The following is a 21,044-nucleotide window of genomic DNA, read 5'->3' as shown; positions in this document are numbered from 1 at the left end:
TAAAATAAGTGTTTCAAATTAGTGGGAGAACAGTCTAACAAATAATTGTTAGCTATTTATTAGGGGGAAAATTAAGTCCTTAAATCACAGGATACATAAAAATAAATTCAAAATAAAGATCTAAATATTTTTTAAGTAGATACTAGAAGAAAATACAAGAGACCATGTTAATAAAATGAGGGTGAAGCAAAGTCTTTTGGAAAAGCAGAACTCTAAAGACAGAAGTCCAGAAAAGATTAATGGACAGATTTGCCGGCAAAACTTGAGGAATAGTCTGTGCAGTAAAAATACTCAAGTGTAAGAATTTTCAGGATAGGCAAAATATACTTATTTGTGTTTTTGTTTATTAATAACTACAATGTTCAAAAGAGGATTTGGGGACAGTTACAGCAATGAATATAGAATAGAATAAAAGATACAACATGTGCACATGGATGAATGAAGGTGACGGATAAATGTATAGGGAGACAAAATCAGTGACCAAAATACACTCCATAATACCCTAAACAATTCTTAGAAATGAATAGCCTATTTTTCTTTGAGTTTCCTAAAAGCCAGAAAAAAGAAGGAAACAACCTCCATTGGCCACTTGGTAGGGTCTATAAGATATCAATTAAGGTGTTTAAGACACATACAGATTTCTGATACTGACACAGGAAAGAAGTGTGTCTCTTGTAGGTTCCTTCTGTTTCCGGAAATAAGAGTAATAAATTAATGTAATTCAAAGTGACAAATTATTTTTTAAATTTAATGTAGCCACTTATGGGGACAGATGGTTACTAGATTTGTGATCATTTCATAATGTATGCAAACGTCGAATCATTCTGTAGTACACCTGAAACTAACACAATATTGTATATCAGCTGTACTTCCAAAAATATGTCATGTAGCCACATAATGTAGCCACATAATGTCAGACAAGCCTTCATTGCTATTTCCCAGATACTGGCAGGCCTCCACCTCATGTATCCACTCAGCCCCTTTACTGGTTTGACAAGAAATCCAGCCACACCAAGCATTTAGTGATTTTTGTAGATAATACTGAGATTTGAGGGGTCACTGGGAAGGGTAACACACTCAGGGTCTTGCCGCTTTGTTGCCCACTGTCCATACGCCCTCCTCCTACTCTTTCTCAGCCCCATTATCCCCCCTTCCAGCCAACTCCACCCACTCTCACATCTTCATCCGCAACTACGTTCTCTCCCTCTGGCCCTGGCACCAGCCGGTGGGCACCCTACCCTTGAAGCCAGCCATTTACCCAAAGTGGGTGGTGCAGCATTTCCCCATGAAACTCTGGCCACCTCCTTCTTGGACACCAGGATTAGGGAGCCAATGCTCCTTCTTCCCCACTCCCTCCAACCCCCATCCGATGGGGGAGATGCTGTCCATGTCAGGCAAGCCCCTGCCTCTCCTTCCAGGCTGCCCACTGTGGTTTGGAGGTCTGCTGACCGAGAGGGTTCATCAGCCCAAGCACCTTCTTTCAGCTAGCTCTCAGCTCTGGCACTGGCTTTATAAATAAGTTTCTTATTTTAATTATGAACCTACACAGTGGAAGGAGATGATTAAATGAAGAGAAATCTGAAATCACTTCTGATCTGGGTGAAGTAAACAAGTGTCTATGTCTAAGACTGTTCTGCAAATAGAACATAAGTGTGACATAAAGGACAGTCTTCGGGTCCCCCTCCCCCAAGCTGCTGTTGTGCTCCATGTCTGAAAGATGTTTTCTTTTTTCGTTCTTTGCTCTAGTTACGAGGATCCTGACAAGTGCCTGCTTCTCTATGGTGATGATCAGGTAGGTGTGCAGGGCAGGAGGGGGCATGAGGGGGCAGTCGGGAGTGATTCAGGGGCCAGAAGACCATCTGCTGTCCTTTCAGGGAGGAGCAAGGGGGAGGGAAGCGGGTGGGAGAATCTGTTTCTGGAAGGCGAGGTGCAAGTGGAGGAAAGAGAAGAGGAAACACGACGTTATGGCAAATGCATAAAATTCTGACAAGTAGCATGTCTGAGTGCCGGCCTCGGCCTGGTGCTGTGCTTGCGTCTTCAATCCTCACGCCACCGCCATCTGGCGCTGCTCTTACTGCCATCTGTGATAACGGGGACACTGAGGCACAGAGCAGTCACGTGGGCTCTCCAGCTTACGTGCTGCTAGGAGGCGACACAGCTGGGATTTGAACCCAAGCAGTCTAATCCCAGCCTGCATTTAACCACTGTGCTTTACTGGCTTTCAAGTAAAACGAAAGGGATGTTCCAGGTAAATGTGTGAAGAAACAGGGCTGAGGAGGAAGGAATCACTCGGAAAGCTTTAAAGTCGGAGCACAGCAGGAAACACACGTCTGGTTTAACTCCCATTAGGCAGGGGAGGCTCCTGTTAATCAGGGCTAAGGAGAAGGATCCAGGAGGGAGGAAGCCTTTCTCTGGATTTTGCTTCGCAATTAGAAATAAGGTTTAAATGTAAATTCGGGTGGGAGAGGAGACCAAGTGATGTAAACATAACCTAGGTGGATGGTGTGATGTCCTAGAATCTTTTTGAAGAGCATGTTGGAACAGAACAAAGACGACCATCAGGAGGGTGCCAGATACTTGGATCTGGGGTGGGACTGAGGAATAAGGGAGAGGGACCCTGGCCAACTCTGAAATCCAGCTAGTTTCAATTTCAAACTCTGCCTATATGTGGCCTTTCTATTTTCCCTAGAGCCTTTGAAGGCAGATTGTTTTTAAAAAACTGAGCAGCCAAGAGAGGGCAGGTGGGTGATTCTACAGAGCCTCACTGCCCAACTCCAGGGGGCGCCATTCACACAGACTGCAGCACGCATGGTCTGGATCCCTGAATACACACTGCTGCAGCTTCCCAGGCCTGGAATTCCCCGCAGTGGACACTGGTCCAGGGATGGGATGGGAGAGCGACCCACCCCACACTCACCCCCACCATGCTTATCCGTGCCCCTGTGGTCACCAGCCCCAGGCAATTGTTAAATTCAGCTCCCCGGCTCTGTCTGTCCATCGCGCTGCAGTCCTGGGTGCGGTCCAGCCTGGTGACTGGCAGCAGTCCAACAGAAGCCAGGGAGGCAAAGCCAGGGCCCCATCCAGGCAACACTGCCTGTTCATTATAATGCAAGTTCATTGGTAAAAATGCAAATGATCCATTTCACTTCATCCTCCTGACAGACTGTGCTGGTAGCAATAACGGGCTGCTCCTTGCACCTGTCATCACTGCGGCACTGCTCACTTTGTGTAAAAGGCCTGCCACACTTCAGGTGTATATATAGCAACCGTCATTAAAGCTGCCTGGGGGAAACCCGATCATTCACTGCCCCCTAGTGGACCGGAAGTGAATGACCCCATAGACTGTTCCTTTGATTTAGGTTCCAAGCAAATCAGAGTTGCATTTTGTTTCAGGAATAGATTGCAGAGTATGCTGCTTTAATCCTTGTAGCTCGTGGTTATGGTTCTTAATTAACAGCACTTTAATAAGATAAAGTGTCAATCATGGATGGCTCTTTGTGGAACTATATTTGAATGTTTAAAAATCTGGACATTTTTAAACAGTATTGAGCCTTTGCTGGATGTTCATTTTTTAAAAAAAAAACGAATTTTCTTTAGGCTGATAAAAAGCTTACAGTGAAGATATCATTAAGGAGCTCACCTTGCCATCTCACAAAATTATGAGTTGTGCCCAAGAGAGAAATTAGTTTATATATGAAGCAGATGCACTAACTCTTGCTGTTATATCACGTAAGGTCCCCTAAGCACCCTTTGTCGGCTTTCAAGGTCTTCACATCTTGCCTACTTCTTGATGGGCAAGTATCCTTGGAATCAGGGACACAGTCAGCATAAAGGAGGCTACTGAGACAAAGACAAGGGAAACCTGGTTTATCACCGTCATACCACAAAGGCTGTCTTGATGAGTGACTGACTATTCTTGGGCTTCTTTCTTTGCTACATCTCATCTAGGATCATCTTTAGAGTATATCTAACGATCATTTAGATATACTCGTCAGTGTTGTGTTCAGCATACTAAGAAGCATGGTTTTTTAATTTTTTTAATTGAAGTATAGTTGATGTACTCTGCTGTGCCTATCTCCGCTGTACAGTTATACACATATGGGCATTCTTATTTTTATATTCCTTTCCATTATGGTTTATCACAGGTATTGAATATAGTTCCCTGTGCTATACAGTAGGACTGTGTTGTTTATCCATCCTATATATACTAATTTACATCTGCTAATCCCAAACTTCCAATCCTTCCCTACCCACCTCCCACTTGGCAACCACACAACTGTTCTCTATGTCTGTGAGTCTGAAGAAACCTGTTTCTTAAGGAGGTGAATGATCTACTTTTATACCCTTTCTGAGCTATTTGAGTATTGTAAGGACTTGAACAGATTGGCGACTATCTTGAAGTTCAGTGAAATTATTTCTCTGAAGTTTTGGCATATCTACTGCTAGAATATTATAGATACTAGAATAGCTCCCTTTCCATAACCTGGACTCTTGCCACAAAGACCTCCATTAACAAAGTCTAGGCCAGTTATGTCCAAAGCCATCTCTTCTAGACACAGATTAGCTTCTTACCTGTGCATCTAAAGCAATGCTAGTCATGTGCCACCCTTGGGAGAACTGAAAATAATAGTCTCTTGAATCGTTTTCTGTGCTTATTGGTACAAATGAGGAAACTGGGCAGTTACCTCAAATGGTTACCTAAGAAGTGGTATGTGGGTGAGATTAGTATGGGGATAGTGATAAATTCCCCCCTAGGACAGCCCTATTCATTTAGCTCATTTATTTCGGACTGACTCTAGGGTAGAAATAGTCCTGATGATAGGAAATCTCTAAGAGAGAAAAGCACTAGTAAGGAAGCTTTGGTGTGCAGACACAGAACAGAACTCAAATTTTTCCATGTCTGTGTAGATCAGAATCCACAGTAAGTGAAGTGCTTCGGAGTTCTTCCTAAGCAGACTGTAGTTTTCCTGAGACTGTCACAGGAAGGGCTGCTGGTGATTCGTCAGGTTAAACTTTTCCTCCTTAGTCAGAAAAAAACAGCTGTCCAGCATGGAAGCCCAGAGGGTTCTGGGACCCAGAAGGAGGCGGTGAGAGGAAGCAGGCTTGTTTACTGACTGGTCAGTACGTTCCAACCGTGAAACTTCAATGGCTGCTGAAGAACATAGTGAAAGCCTTAACCCATGGAAACTTTCAATCCAACAATAAAAATTAAATAGGCTTGGGGTAGAACTTACCAGAGAGAAATAGGTCAGTAGAGCTGATTCCTGTAGGTCCTCATATCAGTCCAATGAAGCTCTGTGGCTGCCTCTTTTATTAAAGCTGGGCAAGATGCCCACCAAGTGGTTCCATTTGATTTTGGCTGACCTAGTTTAAATCAGTCAGTCAACATATCTTGTGGACCCAGAGGTCCCAGAACAAGGTGGTCTTCTGGTCTGCCCCCCAGCCTACTCAGCCAATATCTTTGATATATCATCTCTAAAGAGGTGCTTGAGCCAGGACTGAATTAGGTGCTAGAGGCAGGGAGATGGGAACACAGAGTGGGGTCGTAGGTGAAAGCTAAGAATGTTCTTTCATCCACATTGGAAATTTGACAACCTAATTAGAAAATCCAAAGTCAAACACATGGGAAATGATTATGAAGTACTTTGGCCCCCTGATAGGAAGAGTCAACTCATTGGTAAAGACCCTGATGCTGGGAAAGATTGAGGGCAGGAGGAAAAGGGGACAACACAGGACAAGATTGTTGGATGGCATCACTGACTCAATGGACATGAACTTGGGCAAACTCCAGAAGATTGTAAGGGACAGAGAGGCCTGGCCTGCTATGGTCCATGGGGTCACAAAGAGTCACATATAACTTGGCGACTGAACAACAATGAAAAAGAAGACGTGTGGAACTCATCCAATATTTCTGCTCTCTGACCGTATCCTGGTGCTTCCTCCTATGACGATCCCCTGCCTCCCTGCATGTGGGAGGTGGGTGAGGTGGTGCAGCCGGCGGAAGTGCACAGTGAGAGCCCCCACCTCTGGCTGGCTGTCGTTCAGCCAAGAAGCCGGCTTTCCTCGGGGCTGCACACACGCCCTGCTACCGCATCTTCTCCAGCTGGCCTCTGGCCAAGCTGCCTCATTGGTGATACCAAGCAGGTTTTATGTATGAGTTTCAAAGCTGCTGTTGCTGCAGTAAGTGTAACCTGGCCTTTCATGTCTCAGTCTAGACAGATGCAGGATTGAATAAAGGCTTCCTCTAAGCCCTGTGTCACATTGGCCATCTGGAATGTAGCCGACCACTCATTTAGCAAATTGCTCTGTTTAAATGCAGCTGCTGTGTCTCAGTGTCTCTGCTCCTAACACAGATCGCATGATTCCTCTGCCTTCATTTGTCTAGACGTTCCTCTCAGTCTGCCTGGGAACTTAAAGAGCCTGTTAATGTATGACAAGGCACTTGACCTGCAAGATTTCCAAGCCCAGGAGGAGCATTACTTGTTGTGCTGGGCCATCCTTTCCTCAAAAGCAAGGGCACCTTGCCTGTGCTCCCCGTCTTAATGAAAGCCACCTTTATTAAGAATCCCATTAAGCTCCACAAGGCCCAGCTATCCAACACTGTAAATGTTACCCTTTAGAAATGCATCCGGAGGCCCGGTGCAGGCAGCTGGCCCAGGAGCAAGTCGGGAGGTGGCCTCAGACCTCAGATCTCTGTGGACAGAAGGGTGTTGTTTGTCAGCCTGCCGCCTCTCCTTTTGGAAAGAGGGATTACAATCATTAGCAGATAATGTCAACAAAGCCCCTGAGATGTTTTGAACAAGAGCTGGAAGCAAAATGATTTCAGACTAGCAATGAGCACTGAGTGCTCAGGTTTGTTTTTTTTTTTTTTTTTTTTTTTTAATACCTTGGTTTTCTTTTTTCCAAAGGAAAAATAAAAAAGGGGACCACCGAAGCTAAGCGGTTTGTTGTCCGTATGTCACTGGTCACTGTAGCCTGGTCCTTATTGTCATCTGCTATTTATCAAGCAAATAATCCTGGTGTGACCACTGCTTTCTTCAGCTGTTTAACTCGATCGGGGTCACAGTATCTTTAAGTCTAGAAGCCGCAAGACAAAAGAAGTGAGTGTTTATTTAATAAATACCTGCTCCACCCTGAGCTAGGCTCACTGGAAAAGAAAAAAATTGTACAACAAATGATCTTTTCCATTGAATCCTTTGGGAGATGAAACAAATACAGAGTATTTAGCACAGGACGGTTGAGAGGTATGTGGGCTTTGGGATCAGACTTCGTGGGTTCGAATCCCGGATGCAGTATTAGGCAAATTCACCTTCTGAACTTCAGTTTTCTCATGTGAAAAACTATGTGGGCATTTATCTCTTGGGGTTATTTTTAGGAGAGATTGAATCAATTTTGCACAGTGTAAAAATTCAACAAACTTTCCTTATGGTAGTTAAAGGATATATGTTCTTGACTATGTATACTAGAGAAATTCAGAGGGAATAAAGAGCATTTTGGATCGGGGGGAGTGAGGCAATCTTAATAGATTAGCTAGATCCTGAAGGAAATATAACTCTGGGTAGAGAGAGGGATCTGATGTGAGCAAATCATAGAGATGAGGGCAGAGTAAGAGGTGGGACTGCTGGTGGTCCAGAGGGAAGAGCTCCCATTTTGGGGTGTCGGGTGGAAATGTGGACTGAATGAGGGGCCACACTGATGGAGGATCTTGAAATTAAGTGAAAGAGTTTTTACCTAGTCTAACTGGTAGCAGGGACCCTTCATGGTAATCTTAGCAGGACAGTGGCAGAGAGACAGTCATGGGTTAGAAACACTCGCCTGGTGCCAGGAAATCAGTGGTTAACTGGATAAGTCAGGACTGGGGAGACAGAGTCCAAGCTCTGTTCTGGCCCAACAGACAAGGGTTAAATGGAGGTGGCCCCAGGGTGGATAGGGTGGGATAATGCTGGTGCTCTCTTCCCCACGAGACAGACCTGATGCCTAGGTAGACACCAGGAGGGAGAGAGAGGGATGGAAATAGCAAGAAAACCATTTTTGTGGAGCACGATTTCTGTGTTGGGCGTCCTCAGTCCTTCTCACTTTATCCAGTTCCCAGCATAGGTCCTCAGGGCACCAAGAGACTCATAGGCTCCAGGGACCACACAGCCTGACAGAAAAGGGGCAAAGGGGAGCTGTGTTCCAGCCGTCGGTGTGGTTTATACACGCGGAGAGCGTGACATCCTGCACATTCAGGGTCGTGTGGGAAACTGTGATCCCTGCTCAGGGTTTGGGGTAGAGAGGCAGACGTGCACGTCACTGGCTTAGGAAGACAGCTCGGCTGTGATGCTCCTGAAGCATGAGAGAGTGATGGAGGGCATGGGATAGCACTTTGGAAGAAAAGAGCAGACGGCTAAGATCCCAACCTTAGGGACACAAGGAGCTGAGAGGGCCTAGTAACCAGCAGCAAACAGGGGAGGAGGGGTGTCCAGGAGGAAAGAGCTCTTTAGTAGCCAAGCATCCAGGGAGCTCAGGGAAGGTGAGAGACCAAGACAGTTCCATTCAATGTATTAGAAAGGGAGCCTGTAGTGAGAAAAATGTCAGTAGAGGAACAGGGAGGCAAGCCAGATTGCAGGACTCTGAGGAGGGAACGTGAAGGAAGACAGTGACACACGAACTAGGAGGAGAGATGTGGAGAGAGGGCAAGAGGATACCATGATTTCCTGAAATAAAGTGAGTTTCTAAATCATACTATAACTGCAGGGGAAAGTGACAGAACCCAATAACAGTAATGTAATTCTCATTAATAGATTATGTGCTAGAAAAATCTTACAGAAGACACGTGACACAGAATTTTTGGTGTATGTCATACTAAGGCTAAGAAAAAAAGAAAAAACAGCATACTGGGATTCTTTTTGTATCCAGTCTGAGCAAGAAAATGACGTTACCTACCGTGAACTTCACAGACTGTGATTTAAGACCACAGCCTGATCAGACACTGATCTACCTGAGCTCAGAGACCACATGAAATGTAATAATGCCTCTCAGGACTTCTCTTACCCTGGGCATACCATTCAAGCTCTTCCTGCCTCAGTCTACTCATCTGTAAAATGGCAGTAATAAAATCGCCTACCCTAGAGGATCATGTTGAATATTTAATGGATAAGGCATGCAAAGCAGCTAGGTAGAGAAGTGTGTGTGTGTGTGTGTGTGTGTGTGCTCAGTCATGTCTGAATCTTTGCTACCCCGTGGACTGTAGCCCACCAGGATCCTCTATCCATGGGATTCTCCAGATAAGAATACTGGAGTGGGTTGCCATTTCCTACTCCAGTGTATCTTTCTGACCCAGGGATCAAACCCGAGTCTCCTGAGTCTCCTACATTGGCAGGTGGGTTCTTTACCACTGAGCCACCTAGCCAGAGCAGTGTCTGGTGCTTGTTCAAGGAGATATTTAGTCGTGGAACACTGGGACGCTATCAACAGAATAGCAGTGTCGATTTCGCATGAAGGACAGCAAGTTCTGCTGTTCTGCGTGCCTGGGTGCTGTTCCAGTGTTTTCCTCCGTGTCAGATGCTGCTCCCAGTGCAGGTCAGTACGACACGCGTCCCACGGTGACCAAGGTCTTCCAAGCACACTGTCAGGCGCACGAGGGAGGGAGCTCCCTGTGACCCCAGCCTGAGCACTGGGACAGGGGAGTCTTGTCCAAGCTCATGCCTCACTCAAGGTTACACAGCTCCACTTGCTGGATATGAAAGCCCATCTGTGTGGGGAGAAACAGAGATGCCTGAACACTATCCACTCCCTCTTAAGTGGAAAAAGATCACTTGTTTCTGCTGAGAGAACCACAAGCTTTTAGTGTGTGGGAAATAAATGGAATGTGTTGGCTTTTTACTTCTGAAGGGAATTTATTTTTCTTCTCTTTTTTAAACTGTGTTGCAGGGATGTGTGAGCATTCTGTTTTTGGCTTCTGTCGGTGAACTATTAAGGTAAATATTGACGTTTAAGTCTAATTTCTAAATGAAGGGGAATAACACGTTTTTTTAAAGCAAGGACATAATCTCTTTATGTAACTGTTGCCATGGGGTAAGAGAATAAACCCAGAAAAATGCTCTTAAGATAGCTTAGGGTTTGGCTTCGCTTTTTCTTCTTTCTAATTTTCTCTTTCCCACCCCCTACTGTACTCATTTGTCTACTCTTCTCTGACGTTCCCCTCTCATGGATACCACATTGGACCTCCGAAGCGGGGACATTTATTCATTCATTAAGAAATGTTTCCTGAGGATACATCAGATCATTCTGCTGGGTTCAGAGGACAGAGCAGTGAAACCAAAAACTGGTCATGGAAAAAAGTCAGGATGGACGTTTCAACGAAACAGAAAATCTTCAGAGAGGATGGCGCCTGCCACCTGGCAGGAGCTCAAGATCTGGCTTCAAGAGAGGAAAGTGGGGTGGTGAGACACACCATCCCAAGCTCTGTCCCCCTGGCTTGGCCATTGCCAGACCCCATGGCTGCCTCAGTGTCTTCATCCATAAGCCAGATGGTACTGCCTGCACCGTCCTCTCAGAAGGGGTTCTGAGGTTTGAATGAGGTCATTCAGGTATATCCAGAAGGAGAGCAAGGAAAGTTAATCACCAGGCTGATCTGACTGAGGTCACACCTTAGGTTCCTCACAAGGGGGAGGTCACACCCCAGGTCCCTCTCAGCGGGGAGGCCTCACCCCAGGTCCCTCTCAGTGGGGAGGCCTCACCCCAGGTCCCTCTCACTGGGGAGGCCACACCCCAGGTCCCTCTCAGTGGGGAGGCCTCACCCCAGGTCCCTCTCAGTGGGGAGGCGACACCCCAGGTCCTTCTCAGCGGGGAGGCCACACCCCAGGTCCCTCTCAGTGGGGAGGCCTCACCCCAGGTCCCTCTCAGTGGGGAGGCGACACCCCAGGTCCTTCTCAGCGGGGAGGCCACACCCCAGGTCCCTCTCAGTGGGGAGGCCTCACCCCAGGTCCCTCTCAGTGGGGAGGCGACACCCCAGGTCCCTCTCACTGGGGAGGCCACACCCCAGGTCCCTCTCACTGGGGAGGCCTCACCCCAGGTCCCTCTCAGTGGGGAGGCCACACCCCAGGTCCCTCTCACTGGGGAGGCCACACCCCAGGTCCCTCTCACTGGGGAGGCCACACCCCAGGTCCCTCTCACTGGGGAGGCCTCACCCCAGGTCCCTCTCAGTGGGGAGGCGACACCCCAGGTCCCTCTCACTGGGGAGGCCACACCCCAGGTCCCTCTCACTGGGGAGGCCTCACCCCAGGTCCCTCTCAGTGGGGAGGCGACACCCCAGGTCCCTCTCACTGGGGAGGCCTCACCCCAGGTCCCTCTCAGTGGGGAGGCGACACCCCAGGTCCCTCTCAGTGGGGAGGCGACACCCCAGGTCCTTCTCAGTGGGGAGGCTACACCCCAGGTCCCTCTCAGCATGGAGGCCACACCACACCCTTAATCCCTCGAGGAAGACATCACTCTAGATCAACTGTGCTGTCACTGTTGGTGGCTGAGGACCTTGAGAAAGTACCTCCGTTCAGCCTGTCACCATGACACTGGGGGCAGAGAAGCTTGGAGGTGAGAATAGTCCTGGCGGAACGTTTAGAGGCCGTCACACTCTCAGGTGTGGTGAATCCAGAGGCAGAGCAGGCACGCAGAGGTCTGCAGACATCCCCAGTCACCAGCAGGCCCTCCACCAACACTGTCCCACAGACAGACATTCTAGAGGACCCCTGACACATTCCCACAGCTCCCCCAACCCTTCAGAGACACCTTCACGTTCACCCCATAGGTGGTCTGTAGATATCAGTAGTCACACTCACATTTCGCCACACGTTTCCCGCTGTCACCCCACAGAGACTTTGTAGACACCCGCACATATTCCACAAACACTTCAAAATATACCCCCAAACCCATGTCAACAGCCCTCCACAGGTCTCCCACAGATTTCCCACACAGTCTCTAATTTCATCCCACAATCTCCCAAGTAGACACTCAGGAGTTCCCTAGAAAGCCCCCTGCCCTCTACACTCGACAGGCCCGGCACAATCACCTCTAATACCGCTCACAGGCCAGACCACACCTGGCACCCTGCCCAGACCCCCTGCTCATGGACAGCCACACATCCAGAACCGAGGCACAGGCACACACAGCCTTGTCCACACACACACACACACACACACACACACAGGCACAGCTCAGACACACAAGCGTGTCCACCCCTCTCCCTGCACTACCACTCCATCTTCACAGACACACTCTCAGGCTCACCTCACAGAAACACTCCCCCAGACCCGTGAACACGGAAGCTCACAGGCCCAACAAGCACAAAGACACAGACACCTCAGCTATCTTCCAGTTGTCATCTTAAAAAATCAATAACAGTCCTTTAAAAGTTGTTTAACAACTGAGAATATGGTGTGACCCTCTCTGGTGCTGGGGAAGGGGACAGAAATCCCCTGAAATGAGGTCAAATGGTGCCCATGAGAAAGCCAGAGAGGAGACACTTCCCGCTGTGCCCTTCAAGAGTGGCCAGCACTGCCCCGGGGCCCAGGTGTGACTTCTGGGACCTTCTGGTCCCTTTGTCCCCCAGGGGCCTCGTTCAGGAGACAGTCTGTCCTGACCTCTTTCTCACGGGAGACTTCGTCCTGCTCCCAGAGACAGCTTTCCTCCCACACAGCCCTTTAGCTGGCCTCCTCACAATACAAAAGCAGAAGAAAAAAGAGGTGATGCTCTAAAAAAAATCCTCAAATTCTCTTAGAAAAATAGGCGCTTCCACAGAGGAGTAGATTGTGGTGGCTGCTAGCAGGAGGAGGGGAGAGACAAGGAGATCAAAAAGAAAACCAAGAGGACGGATAAAGGGATTAGGATGCAAGAAATAGCTCAGGCCAGCTGGTGGCCATCTGGGGGCTGCAGGGAAAGGGAAGAACAAAGTTGCTGAGTTTCCAGCAAGTGGGTGCAGCTTATCGTGAGAGGAGGTTACTGCTTTGGGGAACAGGAAAGAAGCCAGAGCCATTTAGAAACAGTCGAGTGGTTTCCCTAAGGACTGGATTGCAGGTCTAAAGTAAACTAGTTAAGGGCATCATCATTTAGAGAAAAGTCAAGAGATGTCTGAGGTATGGTGCTATAGAGACCTTGTCTCTGGTTGTCAATGTGAAAATGGACAGTGGAAAATGGGAAAGAAACTTAGATGTACCTCAGATTAGACTTTTTTTAAAACCTCAAATAAGATCCTAAGGATGGTCAATGACTATAGGATAAGTCATAAATTATTGTAATCAATTATTTTGCTTTTGGTAAAAATTTTAGGTAAATTGAATGTATTTTCATAGAGGCTGTATATAGATGGGGCTTCCCAGATGGTAAAAATTTCGCCTGCCAATGTAGGAGACACAGGTTCCATCCCTGGATCAGTAAGGTCCCCTAGAGAAGGAATTGGCAACCCACTCTAGTATTCTTGCCTGGGGAATCCCATGGTCAGAGGAGCCTGGAAGTCTATAGTCCATGGGGTTGCAAATACATCAGAAAGAAACAAGTTATAAAATCACTATGTACTGGGCAATATAAAAAGACTGGTTCCACAGAGAGCTGAAGGTAAACTCACTGTGTCTTTGTCATCCACCAAAAATTAGCATGTCTTCCCCTTCCTCCTGATCCAATGTTGGTACCACGGAGCTCCCACATCCAAATAATTGGTCACCAAGTCCTGACAACTCTGTTCCCTTAATAACTCTAACAGGGACCCTGCTTTCTTCTCTCCCCACGGTCACTGCCCCATTCAAATTGTCATTGTCATCACAGCAAACCCTTAACTGGCTTCCCGAGCCCTAATATCACACCCCTGTACATCAACCTCCATATTTTCATAGGGCGGTTTTGTAAAAAAAGAAAAAATCTAATTTCTATTCATTCTGTATTCGTTCAAGGTGCTAGGTATACAAAACAAAGACATCTGCCCATAGTTTAACAGGAGGAGAAAGACAATAAACATAACATTTTATATGATACCTTGGAAAGTAATAAATGCTGTGGAGAAGAGGAAAAAAGAAGCAGCGTACAGAGGGTTGAGAGTACCGAGTGTGTGTGTGTGGTTTTAAGCAGTGTGGCCAGGATAGGCCTTATAGAGAGGTTGGTATTTACTAACAGGGGAGGGGAGGGGATGAGCCCCATGCATATCTGAAGGGAGAGCACTCCCTGCAGACGCAATAGCCAGAGAAGTGCCCCGTGGGGGAATGACCTGGAAACCTTAAGGAGGAGCATGGGCCAGGGTACTGGAAGCAGAGTGGGTGCAGGCTGAGCGGCAGGCATGAGCTCAAAGAGCGAGGGGAGGTTGGTCACATGGGGCTTGGAGCAGGTGGGTCTGCTGCAGGGTTTTGAGCAGTGGGTGACATGCTCTGACTTCCATACTGAACAGTCACTCTGGTGATGATGATGTCAGACCAGGGGCAGCAGCAGAGCTTGTGAGAGGCCATGTTGTCTTTGTCTTTCTCAGAATCCTTCAGTGACTCCCCTCAATTTCAGATAAAATCAAAACTCTCATCTGTGAGCACTTCAGGATGGGGACCTCACTTCTTTTTCCAGATTTGTCTCTTCCTGGCACTTTCAGCCCCCAAGCCCTGCCATGTTCTGGTGGCAGATGGGCTTCTGGCAAGCAACTCATCTTTCGTGGAACCAGGCACCCGTGTAGGTAGTTTTCCCTGCTTGAAGACCGTGCCCTTCTGGGCCTTCACTGAGCATCTTCTCCTCAGGGGAGCTTTTCTCTCTTCTTGGAACCACACATCCCCAAAGCAGTCTATGTGTACTTCAATGATTGGGATTATAGCCCTGAGTCAGAATGTTCTGTCCCCACTCTGTCTCTCTCACCAGACTGGGAACTTCTACAGGACTGAGAATAGAACTCTTATTTTTGAGTCCCTAGTAGACGTGGATGGATGGTTGAATGGATGTGTTGGGGGAGTGTGTAATTTCCTCGGTTCTGTCTCGTCACAACAAAAATTGGAAGCAACAGACGGACCAGCGTTACAGCCCTTGGACAGACCAGTGTTACAGCACCATGTTATAGCTCAGCTTTATTTAGGAAGTAAAGGAAAATGCATCCTCGAGGCGTGAGGGGATGCCCACTCAAAAGACGGAAAGAGAAGAGAGGCCCTGGCCCAATTTTGGTTCCTCTTTTCATGTTTTTTCCTCCTCCCCTGGGGCCTGCCCTGTGTAAATTGGACCAGCCAGGAGTGCTGTTTGTTTTACCTGAGGTCCTCGGACCTTCCTTTGTTCTATTTTCGCAGGCTTTTCCCTTCTTTGTCTTTTAACCACCGCCATTTTGGACTCTTTTTTCCTATCCTAACTATCTAACAGATGGATGGGTGGATGGATGCTGGCTCTTTCATCAGATCTTGAATTCTTGGGTTTTGTTTAGAATCAGTTAAGCAATAAAACTTGAAAACTGACTGTAAGACATTAACTCGCTAACTTCTCCATGGAGGATGTGGCTGAACTTGAGAGCGTGTTTGCACATCAGCTACACATGATGACTGATGATGAATGATGGCTGGAAAGTTGCATATAAGAACAGTTTTTATAAATTGCACCTAATTTGCCCATTGACCAATATAATTTCGGACATGCTTTACTTTCTTGTTATGCTATTCAATTAGCAGTAGCTCATGCTGTAACTTTTAAGTTCCTTATCTTTAACTCATCTTTCCCTGCCAGCTACTGTCAGATACATCATTCAGCTGAAAATGATTGACTTCTGTTAGCAAATACGGAGGAGAATCCTTTTAGAACATGAGGGTCTTTCCACATACCTAAGTACCTCTCAGCGCCTGTTGTTTTCTGGTGTTGGCCCTGTCTAGTTTGGGTTGGGCTTTAGAGTCTCCATTTTTATCTTGAGAAACGCTGGAAAATGCTGACTGTATGTGTCAGAGCAGAAGTGGATTTCTTCCCAACAACCTGCTGTTTTAGGGAGGCCCAGGAAGCAGTTGACAGTGACTAGACACTGACTTCTCATCACCTATAATCTTTTGATGACAGAACTAGAAGACAAACTTTCCCCCAGGTGTCACCTCTTCACCAAAACTCTCCCTCCACAAAATACACAGTGGGCTACACTGGAAAATGAAACAATAACGAAAGCACGTTTTCTCAGAGATATCTGGATATGAACATTACTAGATTAAGCACAATGTAGTCAGAGTTTTAAATGAGTGGGAAGGTCCCAGGGAGGCACCTTATCTGACTTGTGACCACCCAGAGAAGCAGAAGCCTCTCTGCCACATCCCAGAGAGGCAGACTTCCAAACTGGCCTGGTGGCTCAGTGGTAAAGAACCTGCCTGCAATGCAGGAGACCTGGGTTCCATCCCTGGGTCAGGAAGATCCCCTAGAGAAGGGAATGGCTACCCACTCCAGTATTCTTGCCTGGAGAACCCCATGGACTCAGGAGCCTGGCGGGCTACAGTCCACGGGGTTGCAAAGAGTCATACACGACTGAACAACAAAACTTCCCACTTTTTGACAACAACTTCCAGGAAAGGGGAGCCCCTGCCTCACAAGACAGCCCCTAAAGCTGTGGATTATTTCCAGATATTAGAAAGCAGTCCCTTAGGTGACTCCAAATAGGCCTTCCACACTTCCAGGAAGCAGAGTAGGCTGAATTCATGCACCTACTTTAATTCCCTGCTAAATAACACTGGTCTCAACCATGGAAAAGGGATTTTTTTGGTCCTGAAGGCACAGTCCCACAAGGATGGGGTGAATGAGAGGAAACGGCAGCAATAAAATTTGCAAGTTGGAAAGCAGATAAAACAAATGGTAAGTGACTTAGGAAGCCCCAAAACACTAAATACTTGAGATCAACTGTGGGAAAAACTGACAGCCAGTTCATTTCATAAGACAGAACCCACATCCTCACCCCCCAGGCCCAAGAATTAGCAGCACTGCCTCCTAGATCGCTGACAACCGTACTTTTCCCTTCTAGGTATGAAACAACAATAAAATGCCATTATTATCTTTGGAGAGACAAGATGGAATCCATTAAATAAGAAGATGCCAGTACAGAGGAAAATCCAGAGGGGAAAAAAGAATTCTTGGAAATTAAAATTGTGATTTTAAATACTTAATAAAATGGTTGGAAGATAATATTTTCCCAGGAAGCAGAACAACAACAACAACAATAAAAAAACAGAAAAAAGTGAAATAAAGAGAAAAGATTAACAAAAACCATACAACCAGTCTGGGAAGTACAATATTCAAATACTATGCACACAAAAAGAGAAAAGAGAGGGAAGAAAATAATCCAATAGTTTAAGAACATTTTCCAAAACATTGAGAGCAAAGAGAAGATTTTAGAAGTGTCCAGAGGAGACAAGTCAGCTCACCATGCAGAGGATCAGGACTCAGTAATGGATTTGAACTTCACCACAGCAGATCTGGAAGCTAGAAAGCAAAGCAGCAGTTCCTTCAAAAATGGAAGGAAAATTGTCTCCAGTGTGGCATTCTATATCCTGGTAAACTATTACTGAAATTTGAGGGTAGAATAAAGTCATCTGCAAAGATGTAAAGTTTCAAAAAGTACTTCCCATATAGGTATCCTTCTCAGGAAACCAATGAAGGATTTTCTCTGTAAAGTGAAGGGGAAAACTGAAAAGAAGACGTGGGATAGGAAAACAGGAGATGCAATGAAGCAGAATAGCAAATAGCATCCTCAGGATGATGGGGAAGGAAGGACCTGAAGGGCAGCAGAGTACATCACCCCAAATATGCCTTTTTGCCATAAGGATTATTTCAGGCTGATTATTTTTAAGAAACAGCAGGCACAGGAGGAGCTCTGAAAGCCAAGTAGAAGTTACCTTTTTGTAAGAGCATTTTACATTTATAAGGGGAATCTCCATGTGTAGGGGTGTCTTCCTGGCATGCTGCAGTCCATGGGGTTGCAAGAGTCAGACATGACTTAGTGACCAGACAACAACCACCTCTCTGTACTGAAGGGGAGGATGACCAAATCTCTAGAAAGTCGTGTGAGTGGAGAAGATGATGACTTAAATCTAATGACCTTACCATTGCTTACTGTGTTTTGCCTGATAATCTCCCATAACGGGCTCCCTCACACACATCTTCTTTACCTTTAGCTGAAGATGGTGTTTAAGGCGATGGCTTAGGCCATTTGGGGGAGTTATTCAGTTTTCCTGACTATCTCCCATATATACATGTTCTTTTACTTATTTGGTTTTCTCCTGCTATTCTGTCTTCTATTAGAGGGGAGGTCCCAGCCAAGAACCTTGAAGAATTTAAGAAAAATTACATTTCCTCCCCATCCAGGACACAGATTGCAACTGTGTCCCAGGCATAAGGGTGGCCAGGGCCCCTCAGAAGATGAAACCAATGGAATGACTATCTGATGGAGCCAAGTATCTTGAGAAAAGATTAAGATGGTTGGTAAATACGAATGCTAAGTGCTCAGAAGTCTAAGCAAATGAAAGTCCAGAGTCATAAGATAATATCCCAAACTGAAAAACCAAGAAGAAGCACAGCAAGCATGCTATTTAGAGACAGGGAATAGATACCACATAGTCACCTAAAAGAAAGAAATGTGGAGGTTTTCAGGGATGGAAATGAAGAAAGTGGTCAGGCTTCTTAAACTTGCAGAACTATTTGATTCTTCAAACAACTGCATATAACTTTGTTGTTGAGTTGCTAAGTCACGTCCGACTCTTTTGCAACCCCATGGACTGTAGCCCCCCAGGCTCCTCTTGTCCATGGGATTTCCCAGGCAAGGATACTGGAGTAGGTTGCCGTTTCCTTCTCCAGGGGATCTTTCCAACCCAGAGATCAAACCCTTGGCCCTTACTGCATCTCCTGCATTGCAGGCGGATTCTTTATCACTGAGTATACAACTTAAATAAAAGTAATTTTTTTTAAAAAAAGGAAAAGAAAAATAAGCAAAACATAAAAACATAACTTCCCCCCAAAATCCACATTTTCAAATATTTGAAAATGACTAGATTTTCCCTTCTCTCGGGTAAACTGTTCTATTTTTCTCAGCCATCCTTTATCTGACTTCACTTCAAGATATCAGGTCATCCTGGCCTCTCTTCTGGAGAAAGGCATCACACAGCCCACCAACACTCTACTCACTGGCATCTTATCTTCCACTTTCAAGCCATGTATTCCTCATCCTTTCTCTCTCTTTTTTTAACATTATTATTTACTTGGCTGTACCTGGTCTTAGTTGTGGCATACAGACTCTTAGTTGCAGCCTGTGGGGTCTAGTTCCCTGACCAGGGATTAAACTGGGCTCCCTCCATTGGAAACGTGGTGTCTTAGCCACTGGAACATCAGGGAAGACACTCCTCATCCTTTCTTTACAAATTGAGGTTTAAATCTAAACCCAAGGCTTTCATTCTTGCTAAATTTCATTTTGTTGATTTTTTTTTTTTTGCCTCCTAATTCTATTTGGTTAAAATAATTTTAAATACTGATAATACCACCCAGTAGATTGGCATTCTCTCTCTCTCAGCTTTGTGTCATCAATAAATTTAACAGTATTTCTCTGAATTTATCCAAGTCTTAGAAAAGATCATTGAACCTGGTACAGTGAGAACAGGGTCCTGAGTCACTAAACCTTCCCCAGGGTGGCATTCACTTGACATTTACCTAGCACTTTGCTTTGAGTAGAGGTATTTATTCATTTGCTCAAAGATGTAATGCAAAGACACTTTTGGGAGAGGCATGGAAAAGAAAAAGTACTGGTAATGATTCCAGGAATTATGCCTTCTAAAAAGTCACAGCAGGACAGTTCATAGTATCCCTCAGTTGCATTTGGATGAAAGGGAATGAATTTGTTGGAGCTTTGCCCTATAATGGATAGAGAGCCCCCCGCCCCGCCGCCCCAGCCACACACACACACGAGTACTGCTAGGAATTAGAGTCCCACATGTCATAAGCCTTCCACAGCCATGGAGCCAGGATACTGTGCCCTTGTGGAGTGTGGAGAGGTGCCACACTTCATCACTTCTCAGGGGACCTGGATTGGGGGCAAGAGTCTTGAGGCTCCAGTTTCAATGACAGCCTCCTCCAGGCTTCTTTGGCAATTCATGCTGGTGCTTGGATAAGTGTTAGATTATTTTTTGACAAGCTGAAAGATGAAGTTCAAGGTGAACAATTGACCGATGACACAAATGTACTCAAAACCATAAAGGCAGCACCACACAGAACTGTTACTCTGATCTAACTAAACCAATTTCAGAGTAGATGAAAAACTGATAAAGCAAAGACTATCTAAATCTCCCCCTGTAGATGCCTTCAAAAAGGAACAGCTTGTGTCATAAGTATCCCAGGATATCTATCTGCTTTATGCTTGGTGGAGATTTTTTAAAAATACGTGATTTTTGTCTAAATTAAGAAAATATTAGTGGGTAATTCTGAAACTATTAACAAAATGAAAAATAAATCACAATCAAGTCCTTGTTTTAAAAACTTTGTCCTCATCAGTTAATTTACCCACAGGAGACTGAATTCATGTTTCTAAGCAGTAATTCCTAAGCATTTAAAGATTTTTCCTAAAGTTTTATCTCTTGAGGTGTGAATGCATGTTTTAAGTCAGTTACCTTTGATTACTGAGTACCATCACCATCTCCTTAATCTAAGTCTGTGAATTTGGCCGATTTTTCTCTTCTGACCTATTTTCTGTCATGAAAATTCCTCCCCAGAAATAAATGTATCCAGAGAAAGGTAACATTGATGATGAATGGTATTATGGAGCGGTTAATGGAAGTGGGTCAGAAAAGTTCTTATCTGAGGGAAATTTAAGAGAAGATTAATTGACAGTAAAAGCTAGTTGCAGGATTCTCAAGGTACCACAAAGAAACATTCAGGCTGAGGAGACTTATTCACTTTACTGTTGGAGAGCAGGCACTTCTTCAAGTAACAATAGCAGACTTTGTTAACTGCTTCTCGAAAGCTGCTTTTTAAAGAGAGAAGTTCCATTAACCAGTGAGATCAGAGTTTGTTATAGAAGCCAAGTGAATCTGAACTGTAACAGAAATCTTAGAAAGACA

The 21,044-nt window shown here is 45.7% G+C and overlaps 1 long non-coding RNA gene across 1 annotated transcript; it reads left to right on the top strand.

Annotated features, from left to right (window-relative positions):
* The first annotated feature begins 1,706 nt into the window (after positions 1–1,706).
* LOC133258348 (uncharacterized) lies at positions 1,707–19,542 on the top strand. Its single transcript, XR_009739979.1, has 4 exons — positions 1,707–1,792; positions 6,909–7,100; positions 9,913–9,959; positions 16,967–19,542. It is a non-coding gene; the product is annotated as an uncharacterized LOC133258348 (long non-coding RNA).
* Positions 19,543–21,044: the final 1,502 nt, after the last annotated feature.

Source organism: Bos javanicus, chromosome 12 (assembly GCF_032452875.1).
Source record: "Bos javanicus breed banteng chromosome 12, ARS-OSU_banteng_1.0, whole genome shotgun sequence".
In the NCBI taxonomy this organism is placed as follows: Eukaryota; Metazoa; Chordata; class Mammalia; order Artiodactyla; family Bovidae; genus Bos; species Bos javanicus.
This window is presented reverse-complemented; position numbering and strand designations above follow the sequence as displayed.